The sequence below is a fragment of the Pogona vitticeps genome, chromosome 1 (genome assembly GCF_051106095.1).
Source record: "Pogona vitticeps strain Pit_001003342236 chromosome 1, PviZW2.1, whole genome shotgun sequence".
Taxonomy (NCBI): domain Eukaryota; kingdom Metazoa; phylum Chordata; class Lepidosauria; order Squamata; family Agamidae; genus Pogona; species Pogona vitticeps.
Window position 1 is genome coordinate 173,762,524 of NC_135783.1, and position 15,345 is coordinate 173,777,868.

Sequence of the window (15,345 nt, forward strand, 5' to 3'; positions counted from 1 at the left end):
ACATATTTCCATGCATTCCTTTGCCCCACTTGAGTTCCATGGAGCACAGAAGCTGAATCTTGGAACTGCTGTTTTAGGAAAATAAAACGAATTTCACACACATTTTGGAACAGAACAGAGTGAGCCCGGGGCATTTCCAGCAACCCATTCATGTTCTTTGCCTGCTTCTGAGTAATTGGTTTAAAGGACACTCCTCCCAGGATCACACAGGAACTTGGCTGAGCAGCTGCATGCCTCCAGAGGTTTATTGGTTCAGAATTAGAGTATCCATGTGCAAGATAAATCATGTGCTGGTGTATTTGCCCATAATTATGAAATGTGAGGGAACAATGGCGGTGCTATATGCAGGACTTGTCTGCAAAAAATTCAGCTGCCCTGTTCTTTCGTGCTGTGCAATATCAGAACCACTGGAAACGGGTCATGATTTTGTTTCTTTTTATAAAAAAAATTATTTATCAAAATTCACAATTTTTTCACATTTGGCATGGGAGGAAAAGGAGTTTTTTTTTAAAAAAGTAAATGGAGAAGCTGTAGAGAAGGCTTGGAGGTCTGACTGCGTATATTTCCTCAACGTCTAGGTTTGAGTCTTGTATAGTCAATCACATTAATGTTGAAATAGGGGTTTTACCTCATTAAATCCTTAGAGATCGCTCATCTTTAATAACTCCATGACCGGCATGTACAACATGTTCTTTCTGTATTGAGAAATAGGAGAGAGAGAAGACAACAACAGTGAAGAAAAGCACCATTTATTTCTCTTTTGCCAAGCCCTTCAGTATAACATGACTTTAGCTCTGAATCATGTGAATGCTCTTAGGGACTCTAGTACCATGCTCCCAGTACTGGGGAGAATGAGCTAGGACAAAAGCAGCATGAACAGGCAGTACCAAGTGCTCAACTGACTCCATTTTTTTTTAAAAAAACTGTACTTCATTAAAAAAGAGACCCAATCTACCTTCACTGTTCTGAAAGATCTATTAAATACAGTACATACGTGTAAAAAAAATAAGTTATGCCCATATTCATTTTGTGCAGCATGTCTATGAGAATCATGAAGATTCAGATTTTTGCATTTTGATCTGGATTTGGGACTCAGATTGGTTTCCAACTGGTTCAGACCAAATTGGTCATGATTTGACTGGCTGAATCAGGTCCTGAACCAAATCAGAAGACCTTTTGCCAGTCGTAGTGGGGATAAAACATACATTCATGGAATGAAGACTGGGTGTCAATACACATTCAAAGAAATAAGACTCTGGACAGACATAGAATCCACATTGGTAATCTGTCCACAAATTTATTTACACAAGTGGGTAACACATTATTTGAATTAACACAGGGACTTATTTGAGGTCCTTTAAGGATGCAAAGCATGCATGTCTTGATGATGGTGGGCTCTGATTGGAACAGCAAAGAGCTAAGGAAGAAATGTGGAAAGGGCTAACAGGCAGAAATCAAGAGAACGGACCCAGCATATCAGGGAAAGAACTTCATACAAGGATACCTGATTTGAAATCTCGCCAACAACTCTGAAGATGAAGAATTATTCTTGCGTTTATCCCAGAAAATAGAAGTGGTTCTGTTATTCGACTAATGAAGGCTCACACAGGATTCTGGACTAAGGAAAATAAAAATGCAGCTCCATCTTTATTATACATAGCACTCGGACATTTATTCATGCAACAGTTTTACTTATTTCAGATAGACAGTGACCTAACCAAATATTTGGCCTCCTCCTTGTGAAAAAAAGGACATTAAAGAAACAGGTCATTTTCCTAACTATGACATATGAGGCTAAAAATTTAATGCATGATGAATTTCACATTAGTTGCCAAAAGAGATGTGGAAAAGATCCATATGTTATTACAAGCCTTTTTGTTTTACGAACTACATTCATGAGTAAACCTACTACCTTTACTGTTAATTTAATAATAAAAAAGACATTATCCTCATGTTTGTATGATGATGTGATTGCTTAATTCTTTTTTGGACAGCAAAAAGAAGTCTCTATCTTATGCTTAGGGATTACAATAACTTTAACATGCAGTCATTTTGTAATCATAAAAGAAGCTATTCTGTTACCTAGACAATTTTTGTCAGAAGGAATGACATTATACTCTAGAAACAGGGCCAAATTATGGAACTCGGATCAAGTTTACATCATGAATTGCCCAGACATCTTAGAGCCAGCTGTTTATTTCGTATCATTGCCAAAGTACAGTATATTAAAAACTCCCACTTACTTGAGACTGCGTCCCAATGAAATCTATAAGGCTTATCTCTGAGTACACAGATTGTACCGTTAGTTCATGGAATCCCAGCGATGGAAAAGGTTTCATAGGCTTCCTTGTCCAGTCCTCTGGTTCATGGAAGAAAAATGGAGTTAGAGCACCCTGATCAATGGCTGAACAGACTCTGTTCTGAGACCTCCAGCGAATGACAAACTATTATGCAGAAGGCATGAAACTACAGAGGAAAAGGTAGCTCTAACTACACAAATTTTCAGAACTGTGGTCAAGTAGCAAAGCTGATTTGGGATGTGGTGGGGCTGCAGGTTAAACCGCAGAAGCCTCTGTGCTGCTAGGTCAGAAGACCAGCAGTCGTAAGATTGAATCCACACGACGGAGTGAGTTTCCCTCGTTTGTCCCAGCTCCTGCCAACCTAGCGGTTTGAAAGCATGTAAAAATGTGAGTAGATACTGTAAATAGGTACCACCTCAGTGGGAAGGTAATGGCATTCCGTGTCTAGTCGTGCTGGCCACGTGACCACGGAAACTGTCTTTGGACAAAAGCTGGCTCTACGGCTTGGAAACAGGGATGAGCACCGTCCCCTAGAGTCAGACATGACTGGACTAAATGTCAAGGGGAAGCTTTTAATGCAAAGTGTTTGCTAGTCATTTTTCTTTGCCCACATTCAGGTGCTAATCTTAGTTTTGACTGGATTTTCTCTGCTATCCTGTTGATGGGCAATCTGGTATTCTGAGCCAGGATCCAAAGAGCCTTACAGCTAGTTCCGCTTGGATGATCTGACTTCAGCTTTTTGCTTCTGGATGGGCAAGTCCTTGCTGTATGATAGCTCCAACTTGCCATTTGCAACAAAGGAGACTTTCAAAACAAACATTGGAAGGGCACAAGGTTTTTTGGTGTTTAAAAACAACCACAACAGAAAGGACCTCAAGCTTGGCACATAGGAGGCTCTTAGTCATCAGGTAAAGTATATCCTAGGGCAGTGGTCCCCAATCTTGGCCATCCAGATGTTCCTGAACTACAACTCCTAGAAGCCTTCACCACCACCTCTGTGCACCAGGATTTCTGGGAGTTGAAGTCCAAGAACATCTAGAGGCCCAAGGCTGGGGACCACTGTTAGGACATGAATTTCTTTGCATAAAAACTCACATAAAAAGCCTCATTTAAAACAACCTAAAGAAGCTTTTTGTGGATTGTGGACCTAAGGGGGAATGTTCTGTCTCAGGGAATGATCAACAATCCCTTCTTCCTCACACTACAACCTAAACAGCAATGAGTAGTATTTAAAAGTGTTAGCATAATTAAGAGAGAGAGAGAAAGAGAGAGAGAGAGATGGCATTGTACACATTTCTTTGTACTCATGGAGATTCCTGAGAGATAATCATGTCATCTGTTATAAGCAAAAGGCAGGGGTCTTCTAGCATCTTTAAGACTAACACATTTAGGCTATCAATGTATACCAACTTACCAAAGAGGAAGCCATATTGAACTCAACAGAATTTACTTCCAAGTAGACAGGTAACTGAGGTTGAACCTGGACAAGACAGAGGTCCTGAGGGAGGGCGCCCCTTTTGCCAGTGGTTTGGGAAGCTCGCTCTCTTTTGGGGGGCAACTCTCACCACAAAGAGTATGGTCCGTAGCTTGTGTGTCCATCTTAACCCAGCGCTTGCCATGGACTCCCAGGTAGTGTCTGTGGTCCTCACCACCCACCTACATCTTTGGCGGATTGCCCAGCTGCGCTCCTATCTTGATGTCGGGTCGCTCACCACTCTGGTCCATGCGCTCGTAGTCTCGAGATTAGACTACTGCAATGCTGTCTACGTGGGGCTGCCTTTGAGACTGATGTGGAAGCTACAAATGGTCCAGATTATTAACGGGTGAAAAGACACCAACATATTTCCCTCACTCCGGCGGTCTTATACTGGTTACCCATTCGCTTCAGCATTGATTTCAAGGTACAAATGCTTACATATAAAGCCATAAATGATTTAGGGCATCGATACCTGGCAGAGCGCCTGTCCCCACCTAGCTTTACTCGTGTCACTCGATCAGGCCAGACCAGAAAGTTGAGGCGCTTAACCCCAAGAGAGGCACAGAAGGAGATAACAAGAAACTGGGCCTTCTCGGTGGTGGCTCCTCATCTTTGGAACACCTTACGCCCGGAGATTCGACTGGCACCCTCACTGGGAAATTTTAAAAACAAATTGAAGATTTGGTTCTTCCGGCAGGCCTTCCCCTCTCCCATTACATAGCTTCTTTATCCCACCTTGAATCCTGCTTTCTTTATTGATTTTTCTGCTTTTTATCATCAAAGTTATTTTAATACTGTTTTTATCTTTATATTTTGTCAGCCGCCCAGAGTAGATTCCCGAATCTAGATGGGTGGGGTAAAAATGGAACAAACAAACAAACAAACAAACAAACAAACAAACAAACAGGTAGGTAGGTAATGGAATGTGTTGTAAAACTGGTATCAGCTTTTATGAACAAGAATATATCTCATTAGATGCACATACAGGAAGGTACAGAGGGAAAAAACGAATGTGCACACAGACAAAATTCTGGGAGCTTCAGCCCACAGATCCACACCTGCAGACATCTCCATTTTGCTCACTTGGAAAAAGACCTTGTCCTCAAAGACGTCATCAGATTCTAGGCCTTCATTTTCTATTGTAATGCTGACTCGCAGGAAGCTGCTGCAGTGCTTTTGGGGCATGATAGTTCTTTGGGAGGAACTTTCTATAGAGCCTCGAAGGCAGCGAGACTACCATACCCAGGAAATATTAAAGCAGGAAATAAAGGCCTAGCATCTAATGGAGCATGGGAGGACTAGGTGTTTTTTCAAGTCAGCAAAATGTGTGTAGATGTGGATATGTGGGGTGAAACTTCCAGAAATCTGCCTTGGAAATGTTTTTTAAGGATTCTGGGAGCTAAAGTCGAAAAAACCACAAACAAATGACACATCCCCACAAGTGAGTGTTTGGAAGATAAATGGCAGAACCTCCCAGCCCATTCACTTTCTAAACTTAGTTTTTCACACATGGCTTCTCCATTTTGGCTTTATTTTTGTTTAATAAAACGACACAGTGCAGTATGTCATGTGTTGTTGTTCATCTGAGGTTGTATTTACCTAATTTTCAGACATGCTAAGGACCAGATGATTTTTATTATGTCCTGATAAGTAAAACCATAGAATTCAAAGAGAGTGTACTTTCTTTTTCACATGACTGTACCTGAACAAGCATATACTGCAACTTATTAATGCATTTCAATGGCTGAAATCCTGTTGCATAATAGCAGCAAAACCATAAGCTTCTGCCTGTTCTGTGCCAGTAGATAAGCACTATTCTTCAGAGTCCATTGGCTTGGTGCATGTGCACACATCTTCAAAAATCATAGTAGGAGTCTTTATTTTCCTTGATATACAGAAATATGTATCTTTCCTTTCTTCATACACCACGATTTTGGTCATTGTGTAATATCAGGGGCAGGGGATCCACTGGTTCCTTTCTTCCCAGACAGAAGGCTGCCAATGTGATAAAAGAAGGGTAAAGGGAGACAGCTCCTTCACAGATTGCTGCCTTGTTGTGGCGAAGGGGCTTGAGTAATTCAGAGAAGCTATGAGCTATGCTGTGCAGGGACAGCCAAGACAGACAGGTCATAGTGGAGAGTTTGGACTAAACATGAGCCACCTGGAGGAGAAATTGGCAAGCCACTCCAGTATCTTTGCCAAGAAAACCCCATGAACAGAAACAAAAGGCTAAAAGATAGGACACTGGAAGATGGGCCCTTCAGGTCTGAAGGCGTCCAACATGCTACTGAGGAAGAGTGGGGGACAAGTACAAGTAGCTCCAGAGCTAATGAAGTGCTTGGGCCAAAGCTGAAAGGGTCTGATACTGCAAAGAAAAATACTGCATAGGAACCTGGAATATAAGATCTATGAACCTTGGGAAGCTGGATGTGGTCAAACAGGAGATGGCAAGAATAAACATTGACATCCTAGGCATCAGTGAACTGAAATGGGTGGGAATGGGTGAATTCAATTCAGACAATTATCATAGCTACTATTGTGAGCAAGAATCCCATAGAAGAAATGGAGTAGCCTTCCTAGTCAACAAAAGAGTGGGAAAAGCTGTACTGGGATTCAATCTCAAAAATGATAGAATGATTTCAATACAAATCCAAGGCAGAGTTTTCAATATCACAGTAATCCAAGTTTATGCACCAACCACCGATGCTGAAGAGGCTGAAATTGACCAATTCTATGAAGACTTACAAGACTTTCTAGAACTGACACCAAAGAAAGATGTTCTTCTCATTATAGGGGATTGGAATGCTAAAGTAGGGAGTCAAGAGATAAAAGGAACAAACAGGAAGTATGGCCTTGGAGTTCAAAATGAAGCAGGGCACCAAACCTATCCATTCAGAAGGAAATCAACCTGTAGTGCTCACTGGAAGGACAGATCCTGAAGCTGAGGCTCCAACACTTTGACCATCTCATGAGAAGGAAAGACTCCCTAGAAAAGACCCTGATGTTGGGAAAGAGTGAGGGCAAAAGGAGAAGGGGACGACAGAGGACGAGATGGTTGGACAGTGTCATCGAAGCTACAAACATGAATTTGATCCAACTCCGGAAGGCAGTGGAAGACAGAAGGGCCTGGCGTGCTCTGGTCCATGGGGTCACGAGGAATCAGACATGACTTAATGACTAAACAACAACAACAAGAGAGAGAGAGAGGAAGGAAGGAAGGCAAGCACATAGGGCAGCAGTGGGGAGAGAAAACCTGGAAGGCAAAGAGGGCAAACAAAGGCAGGTAATACTTGAAGTGATAGATAGGCACAGTATGATTGTGAGTGACGCATGTGCCCAGTGTGGCTGTGCCAATATCTCCTGAGTGGAAATTTGGGCCTAATAAGAAAGAGGCCAGTCCTCAGATCTTTCTCTTACCAAACTTGAATTATGGGCAAGAGAAGCTGAGGGGTTGAGAAGCTGAAAGGTCAGGGAGTTTCCACTTTTCTTCTTACTCTAAAGGGGAAATAATTTGACTCATGGCTAGTAAATACCCTCTTCTGCCCACTATAATGTCTTTGGAGAAGTCAAAGAGTCACTTCGTTCATGGTTACAGCAAAATAGAAGTCAGCAATAAATTCAAAGAGGGTTCATGAATCATGCAACTCGGATTAAGGGGCCATCCAGGTTTATGGGTGTCTCGGGGCTCAATCTACTTCTGATAGCCTTCAAATGAGCTGTGAAAGAAATGCTATAACCGGTCTGTGTTTGGGTGTAGCCACAAATGAGAAAGTCAGACCAAGTTCGGAGACAGAGTTGCAAGAAGTTCATGAACCTGTGAAATGTGCATGTGATCCTGATCTGAAGAAACGGAAACTCAGCTGTATGCTCCGATGTCACAGCAAGGCAAAATCCTGGGCACTGAGGGGAATTTCTTGCTAAAGAAAAAGCAAGTCAGAACAAAACAAAAACAACTCCCTTACTCATTCACATGGAGATGAATAAGGGTGTTTTGACCCTGCTTATACTGTATGATGCTTCCCATTTGCCCAGGGATGCCTCTGTAGATGGACCACATACCAAGGGCAAGGCAGAGTTGGGGGGGGGCTAGGGCAGGATATCATGATGCTTCCCCCTTCCCATGTGGCCCTCCACTAAAAAAAGTGGGGAAGACTAAAGCAGTTCCCATATTGGGTGTCTGTTTTCAAAACTTTTCTCAAATTCACTAGTTCCCACTTGGAGTACAATCTCTGTGAAAAGTTTTAAAGGCTTTCTTTTTTAAAAAAGGAACTGTTCAGTTCCTCCCCATGTGCTACTGCCTGCTCAATTCCCACCATATTATTTAGAAGTAATATAGTTTCCAATAATTAGTTACTTTCTGAGAGAAAACCAAGTTACATTTCAAAGTTGGTTTTTGTGTGTGTAAAGATTAATGCTTGCTAGTTACTTTAAAGGGTATTTTAAGAGATATTTTGACAAGAATTTTTCAAGATTTATGCCACAATCTCCTCAATCCTAACTAGTGGGGAAAACATTATTTTTTTGTTTCATCTCTGTATTTTTCTCAAGTAATTTCAGGGTGCAACATCAGAATTTGCAACTAAAGGGAACAGGAGAATATTTCCCTGTATTTATTTTAGCATGCTAGTAACAACTATGCAATGTGTTAACCACATGCAACATGAATAATTACTTTTGCGAACAAAGCAGTGATCTTGATAACACACACATAAACTGTGCATCATTGGCATTATTGGCATCTACATACTGTGAAGCACAACAGAATTGAGAAGGAATTGTTCCCACAGTATAGGAAAGGATGTGAACAACTAGGTTTGCTTACCCTCATGCAGTTTGATTGTCCACAGATCAGAACATTCTCGGACAGAATTGCTTCATCTATCACAGAAGAAACAGGACATAATGTAACATGGTGTGCGCCACTAATTTTATCATTGTTTATACACTATAATGTAAATGTACTTCATAAGAAGTTGATTGCCCTGATGATATTTGCTGAGACAGTAGAACTAGATTAAACCTGGAAGACTAATACAAAGCTTCACAGGACTGTCTTGATCAACAGAAAATGGAGCAGTGCTTTGCTGGAAAAGCTCACATATAAACTCAGAATTGTCGCAGGCATACACAAGAGAGAAAGATGCACTGCACTGAAGCATGGTTTGTTTGTTTTGCACACACAAAACAGGTTACTGGGAACGCTAGCATGTTATACTGGATTCTGATGTTTGTTAAAGGACATATTGAGAATGGACTAAGCCATCAGTCACAGAGTAAAAAGTTACAAGACTGTTCTTCAGCTTAAGATAACATAAACAGTAAGAATCCAGTATAATCACTGCTTAATAAAACAAAACAGAACAACAAAAAACAAAAAACAAAACAAAAATAACAACAAAACACCCTTTATCCTTTATTATACATGAATTTAGATTTAATAAAACATGTTTTAAATGTGGAAAAATCATTCTGGGTAGTGGAGGTTTAGGATCTATAATTAAACTAAATTCCAACATAGAGACTGCAAACTTAAAGATGCAATTTGAAGTTCATTGCCAGAACCAGGTACCAACCCAGGGGATGTCGTGATAATCGCCATTGTCTAACTTTATAGATAAAAGCCCCTCCGTTAATCCTCCATTGTCCTATGTCAAACCACATGGCTTCTGTTTCGGCTGGGAGCAGAAACACCCAGAGATATGGCAATCCCCGTATCAAAAAAGCTGGAGAGTAAATTTAATGGCACACTGGGCAAAATAAATAGATAAACAAATGATCGGTTAAAGCCAATTAAACCAATGACAGTCACCTCTGCAGTAGCATCCTGTCCTGCCTTGGACACATCCAGTCCCTTCCTGGAATAGGCAATAACCAAAACAGCAAGCACTCAGTGCAGCAGGTATGACCTTGATGGAGCAACTCAACGTGGCAGAATGCAATTGCTGCTTTGGAGGCTTTAAGTCCTTTGTTGCTGAGACAGGGGCCTCCCGTGCAACAGGGAAAGAAATGAGGAACCTGCCTCACCTTTCTGGCTCTCAAACTAGACACATTAAGAAGGTCCTCCTCATTACTCAGTAGCAAGTGAGGCACAATGAGGGAGTTGTTTGGGGCAATCCAACTGTACCCTGGGGCAAATCCAAGCCATCCTGGGGGAACCTCAGTACCTGGCAGAACGCCTATTTCAAACAGGATCTGCTCATCCTACAACAACATTTAAGCAGGCTGGTTGAGGAGGCTAACCCTGAGAGAGGCCTGGAGGTATAAGACGAGAAACCGGGCCTTCTTTTTTAAAAAAAATTTATTACTTTTTTTTTGCTTCATAAGATACACCTGACCATAAGGCGCACCTGGCTAGAGTATAAAAGGGAAGGTAAAAAAAGACTGGTGGGGGAGGAGGAAGAGGCTGGAGAAAGAAGATGCTGCTCTTCGTGGAGGTGAGTGAGGGATTGGGGTTGCGCCACATGACTCTCTCAGGCAGTGCATGCCCGACAACCCTCCCACCAGGTGGGGGGAGGGGGATAGGATTGACACAGCAAATATCTGCCTCGTTGCCTGCGTGGAAAGGAAGCTTTTATTCGAGGCACCATCAGGATGAAGGGGTGTGCACGTAGTGGGGCGGGGGGAAGTCAGGCAGCGGCGGCCCATCAGTTGCAAAGAGAAGGCGGCCGGCTAGCCAGCTGACTTGTGTGCATATGGACACGCACTCCCTGGTGCTCCATAAGGGTGAGGAAGATCACGCGGCTGCTGGGTGGGTAAAGTGACAGAGGGGATTTTCTATGCTGGCTTAACAAGGGTGACTTGGGAGAGAGAAGTGATGTGGCAGCAGGGGGTGGGTAGAAGGGTGAGTCAGGGGTCACTCATGGTGGTGGAGAGGTTTGCCTGCCTTGCTGGCCTCTCACTCTTTCCCTCCAAGGACATGTGCCTCAAGTGGCTTGGGTTGGGGTCGGGAGGGTAAAAAAAGACTGGCGGTGGGGTGGGAGGAGTACAGAACCCAGCCACGTATGACAACAGCATGGGCTCTGGGGGATCTGTTAACGTCCACAAATTGCACCATTTTTTTTACAGTATTTGCTCCATAAGATGCAAACACTTTCCCCCCACTTTTTTTAGGGGGGGGATACGTCTTATGGAGTGAAAAATACCGTAGTTTTTCAGTCTATCTACATTCAATTCGTGCTTGTTAAATATCATGTTAAATGGGTTGCTTATAATTATTTGGTTTTTTTGCATCTTGGTGACTTCTCAGTTGTCCCTTCAAAATCTATACATTTCTTAAATATTTAAACCATTCATATGTGTATTTTAGTATACAATATTGGCTACTATCATAATATTGCTATCATAGTATACAATGTTGTCAAAATCCTCTAATAACATATCTAAAAATAATAATTCCATTCCAAATTTATATAATTTTGAGGTGATTTAAATAACGGACCTTGTATTCTATACCAGTAATGACTGAATAGGTTCCTAACACCTAATTTTGTTGTTGTTTAGTCATTAAGTTGTGTCCGACTCTTCGTGAGCCCATGGACCAGAGCACACCAGTGCCTCCTGTCTTCCACTGCCTCCCGGAGTTGGATCAAATTCATGTTGGTAGCTTCAATGGCACTGTCCAACCATCTTGTCCTCTGTTGTCACCTTCTCCTCTTGCCTTCACTCTTTCCCAACATCAGGGTCTTTTCCAGGGAGCCTTCTCTTCTCATGAGATGGCCAAAGTACTGGAGCCTCAGCTTCAGGATCTGTCCTTCCAGTCAGCACTCAGGGTTGATTTCCTTCAAAATGATAGGTTTGTTCTCTTTGCAGTCCAGGGTACTCTCATGAATGACCTCCAGCACCACAGTTCAAAAGCATCAATTCTTCAGCGGTCAGCCCTCTTTATGGTCCAGGTCTCACTTCCATACATCACTACTGGAAAAACCATAGCTTTGACTATGCGGACCTTTGTTGGCAAGGTCATGTCTCTGCGTTTTAAGATGCTATCAAGGTTTTTCATTGCTTACCTCCCAAGAAGCAGGCGTATTTTGATTTCGTGGCTGCTGTCATCATCTGCAGTGATCATGGAGCCCAAGAGGGTAAAATCTGTCACTGCCTCCATCTCTTCCCCTTCTATTTGCCAGGAGGTGATGGGACCAGTGGCCATGATATTAGTTTTTGTTGTTGTTGAGATTCAGACCATTTTTTTGCACTCTCCTTTTTCACCCTCATTAAGAGGTTCCTTAATTCCTCCTCTGCCACCAGAGTGGTATCATCTTTAGGAATAGTATGGCAAAAATTTCAAGACAAACCTATAAGAAAATTCCATTGTGGGTGGCACCTATAGAACCATTTACGCTGAAAGTGTTGAACCAGAAAGGAGCGCTGACTACATATGAAAATCTGTTAACTAAAGAACAAAATATAAAGGACAAACAAGAGTTAGAAAAATTCGATGTAGCCGCTGATTGGTGGTCAATGGTGAAATTAGAATCAAGATACAAAGAAGATAAAACTGTGGGTTTCTTTGAGGGCAAAGTTCAGGTGGATAGACTGTGGATATATACTGAAGAAAAAAATAATACAAAATGTATACATATTTATTGGAATATGATTTAGAGGATAGGAGGGTGAAGGAGATGATGGTAAAATGGGCAAATTATTTTGGATATAACATTGATATTGATGACTGGATTAAGATGTGGAAAGAAAGTTATAAGATGATTAAACCAGTAAACCTTAGGGAAAATATCCTCAAAATGTTTTATAGATGGCATTATACACCTGTAGGATTGGCAAAAATATCAGAGGGTAACAGCAATATGTGCTGGAAGTGTAAAAAAATATAGGAACTTATTATCATATGTGGTGGACATGTGAAAAAGTCAAAAGATATTGGACACAGGTTTGGGAAATAGTGAAAGAAATTACTCAGCAAAAATTAGATATAAAACCTGAAATGGTATTATTGAATATCATGCCAGAAATCAATGATAAGAAAATAAAATATTATCTAATGTACATACAGCAGCCAGATTACTCTGGGCCCAAAAATGGAAAAGTGAAGAAACCCCAACAATAGAAAAGATGTTAAAGAAGCTATGGGACATACGTAGTTGAACTGGACACACTTTCAGAAGCATTGCGGGAACAACCAAGAGACTATGTAAAACAAAGTTGGAAACTAATATATGCCTGGGCCCAGAGGAGGATAGCCGTTTAGGGCAAATTTGATTATATATGTATTCAGTTCACACTGGGAACCCAGCTGGAAAGAACAGCGAGTCAAACGAAGCTGGAGTCTCTGACTCCAAAGGGGGGGAGGGCTTAGCTTAATAGGAGGGTTTTTTTGGTTGGTGTTTTTGATGATGTAAGTTGTATGTTTTATAGCGTATTAATTCAATAAAAGGTTAAACAACAACAACAAAAAGAGTGGTATCATCTGGTTGTTGATATTTCTTCCGGCAATCTTAATTCCGGTTTGGGATTCCTCCAATCCAGCCTTCCGCATGATGTATTCTGCATGTAAGTTAAATAAGCAGGGAGACAATATACAGCCTTGTCGTACTCCTTTCCCAAGGGCGGCACAGTGATTGAAGTGTGCAGGAGAGATCTTTAGGCTCTCTCTCTCCCCCCCTCTCTCTGTGTTTGTGTCTACTTCCATTTTGTCTTTCTCTTTCCATGCCTTTGTGGCACTTTCAAAATTACGCCCCAAAATACTAAATTTCACTGGAGTCTTTGCCTTCCTACACTGGGCGGGGTTTGGACTCAGTGGCCTTATAGGTCCCTCCCAACTCCATTATTCTCTGCTTTTATGTGATGCCATCAGCCTGCCTTGTGACCAGCACAGGGCCCTCTGTTCCAATGTTGGCAGACCCAGCTGGGTGAACAACAAATAGTGTTGATTCAAACAGCATTTGCTCAAACCCAGTGCACAGCCATATTATCAAGTTACTTTTATAATGGTATAATAAGGAACATCAACAAATCATTTGGAACATGCTGTAATGAGTAGTGGGAAATACTTATTTTTCAAGAGTAACGTTCCAAGCCATTCCTCCTACTGTATCTGGATAGCTACTGTGAGCAGTATGGATCCAAATCGGTTTGATTCGGTTTCAGGGCTCTTCTCCTGTTCCTCTTAAAATATTCACACATACAGCTGCTCCTGCTGTTATCCCATAATGTTTTTGCTCCTAGCATATTCTGAAGGCCACCTCTGCAAGTCTGCCAGATACAGCCTTATCTACATGTGTGGAAGACATTCACAGCAGGAATGTCTCAGCACACAAAACACAGCCAACGATCCCACGTGTAGCCTCTTTATCAGTATCTAAGTTGGTCAAGCTACTCTTGTGAGCCCGGACTGCTCTTCTGGAGACATAATTCCTCTCCGGAGGAGAGATCTGGTGCTTGCAGATCAAATCCTGAAAGGGGTTTCAGTGCTCACAAAGACATTATCCTCTGGATTTCTGTGTTGCAAAGGATCTACCAGAAAGTTCTGTAACAGCCAGACAGTGTTGCTGGTCATGTCTGAGCAGTGCGTACGTGAAATTCAATCCACTCACACAAGATTTCATTCATGCCTCAATCTAGCTGTTGGCAAACCGTGGATTGTTTTAAATGCTTTCACCAGGTTGCGAGGGAAGTGTACTGCAGTCAGACTTTTTAGTCAACACTAAAAAATGTTTCACGGCAAGCAGTCGCAGGGGGTGGGGAAAAAAACATCCTTACTCCCAAGTTTATATTTAGAATGATGACATGAGCAAAGACTTAAGCACTGTGAAATAAAATTCTGACCAAACAAAGCCCTGATGGAAGAGATCTTGAGGGGTTCCTGGCAACTAGGAGAGATCCGCTGGCTGTCCTTCCTTGCTGACAATAGAATCGAGTTTTTACCCAAAGCAAACCTTGGAAAATGTCACTTTTGGAGTACAACTCCCACAGTTTTCTAGCGGGGCCGTGGGGTGGGGATTCTGAAGCTGTTGTCTAAAATGTTACTTTGCCAAGCTTCAGTCTAAAGACACAACTTCAGTGCAGTGGCAACAAGATGCTCATGCCCTGCCTATGTGTTAGTCAAACCAGAGTACTAAGTACTAACCAGGGGTACTTATAGTGCCTGACCCTGAAACAAGCACAATCTGATGAGGCCGAGGTTTCTCAGTCTACATTTTTTTTCATCACATGCCTGAATAGTTAGAAGGGTCTGTGTAGCATGGTTTTTGTGGGTGAACAACAGACATTCTGCAGATTTGCTCCAATCTATATTTCTGGCTCAATATGTAAAATGTCCATTAAAAAAAGACATGGTGTTTTTCAAATGTTTGCAAAATAAACGCCTTTCCATTCCATATTAATTCATCTCATATTAGTGCTCTTGCTTGATTCTTTCTTTATACGGTAGTCCCTAAGATTGTACTTCCCAGTCCTCCTGCTACTCTGGGCAAAACTTATACAACTCTGGGCTTATTGCCAACAAAATCTTTATTTCACATACTCAGACACAACAGCCTTGATGATTTTGCCCACTTCTGGTGTGCATTAATGGATGTAATTTCTCAAAACTGGAAGAATTTGAATCAGCCTGAG

General features: G+C 41.8%; 1 long non-coding RNA gene across 1 annotated transcript; it reads right to left on the minus strand.

The window, feature by feature from the left end:
• Nucleotides 1–424: 424 nt before the first annotated feature.
• Nucleotides 425–2,418, minus strand: LOC140701355 (uncharacterized). Its single transcript, XR_012080291.2, has 3 exons — nucleotides 2,244–2,418; nucleotides 1,505–1,618; nucleotides 425–695 (listed from the first exon to the last, which is right to left on the minus strand). It is a non-coding gene; the product is annotated as an uncharacterized LOC140701355 (long non-coding RNA).
• Nucleotides 2,419–15,345: the final 12,927 nt, after the last annotated feature.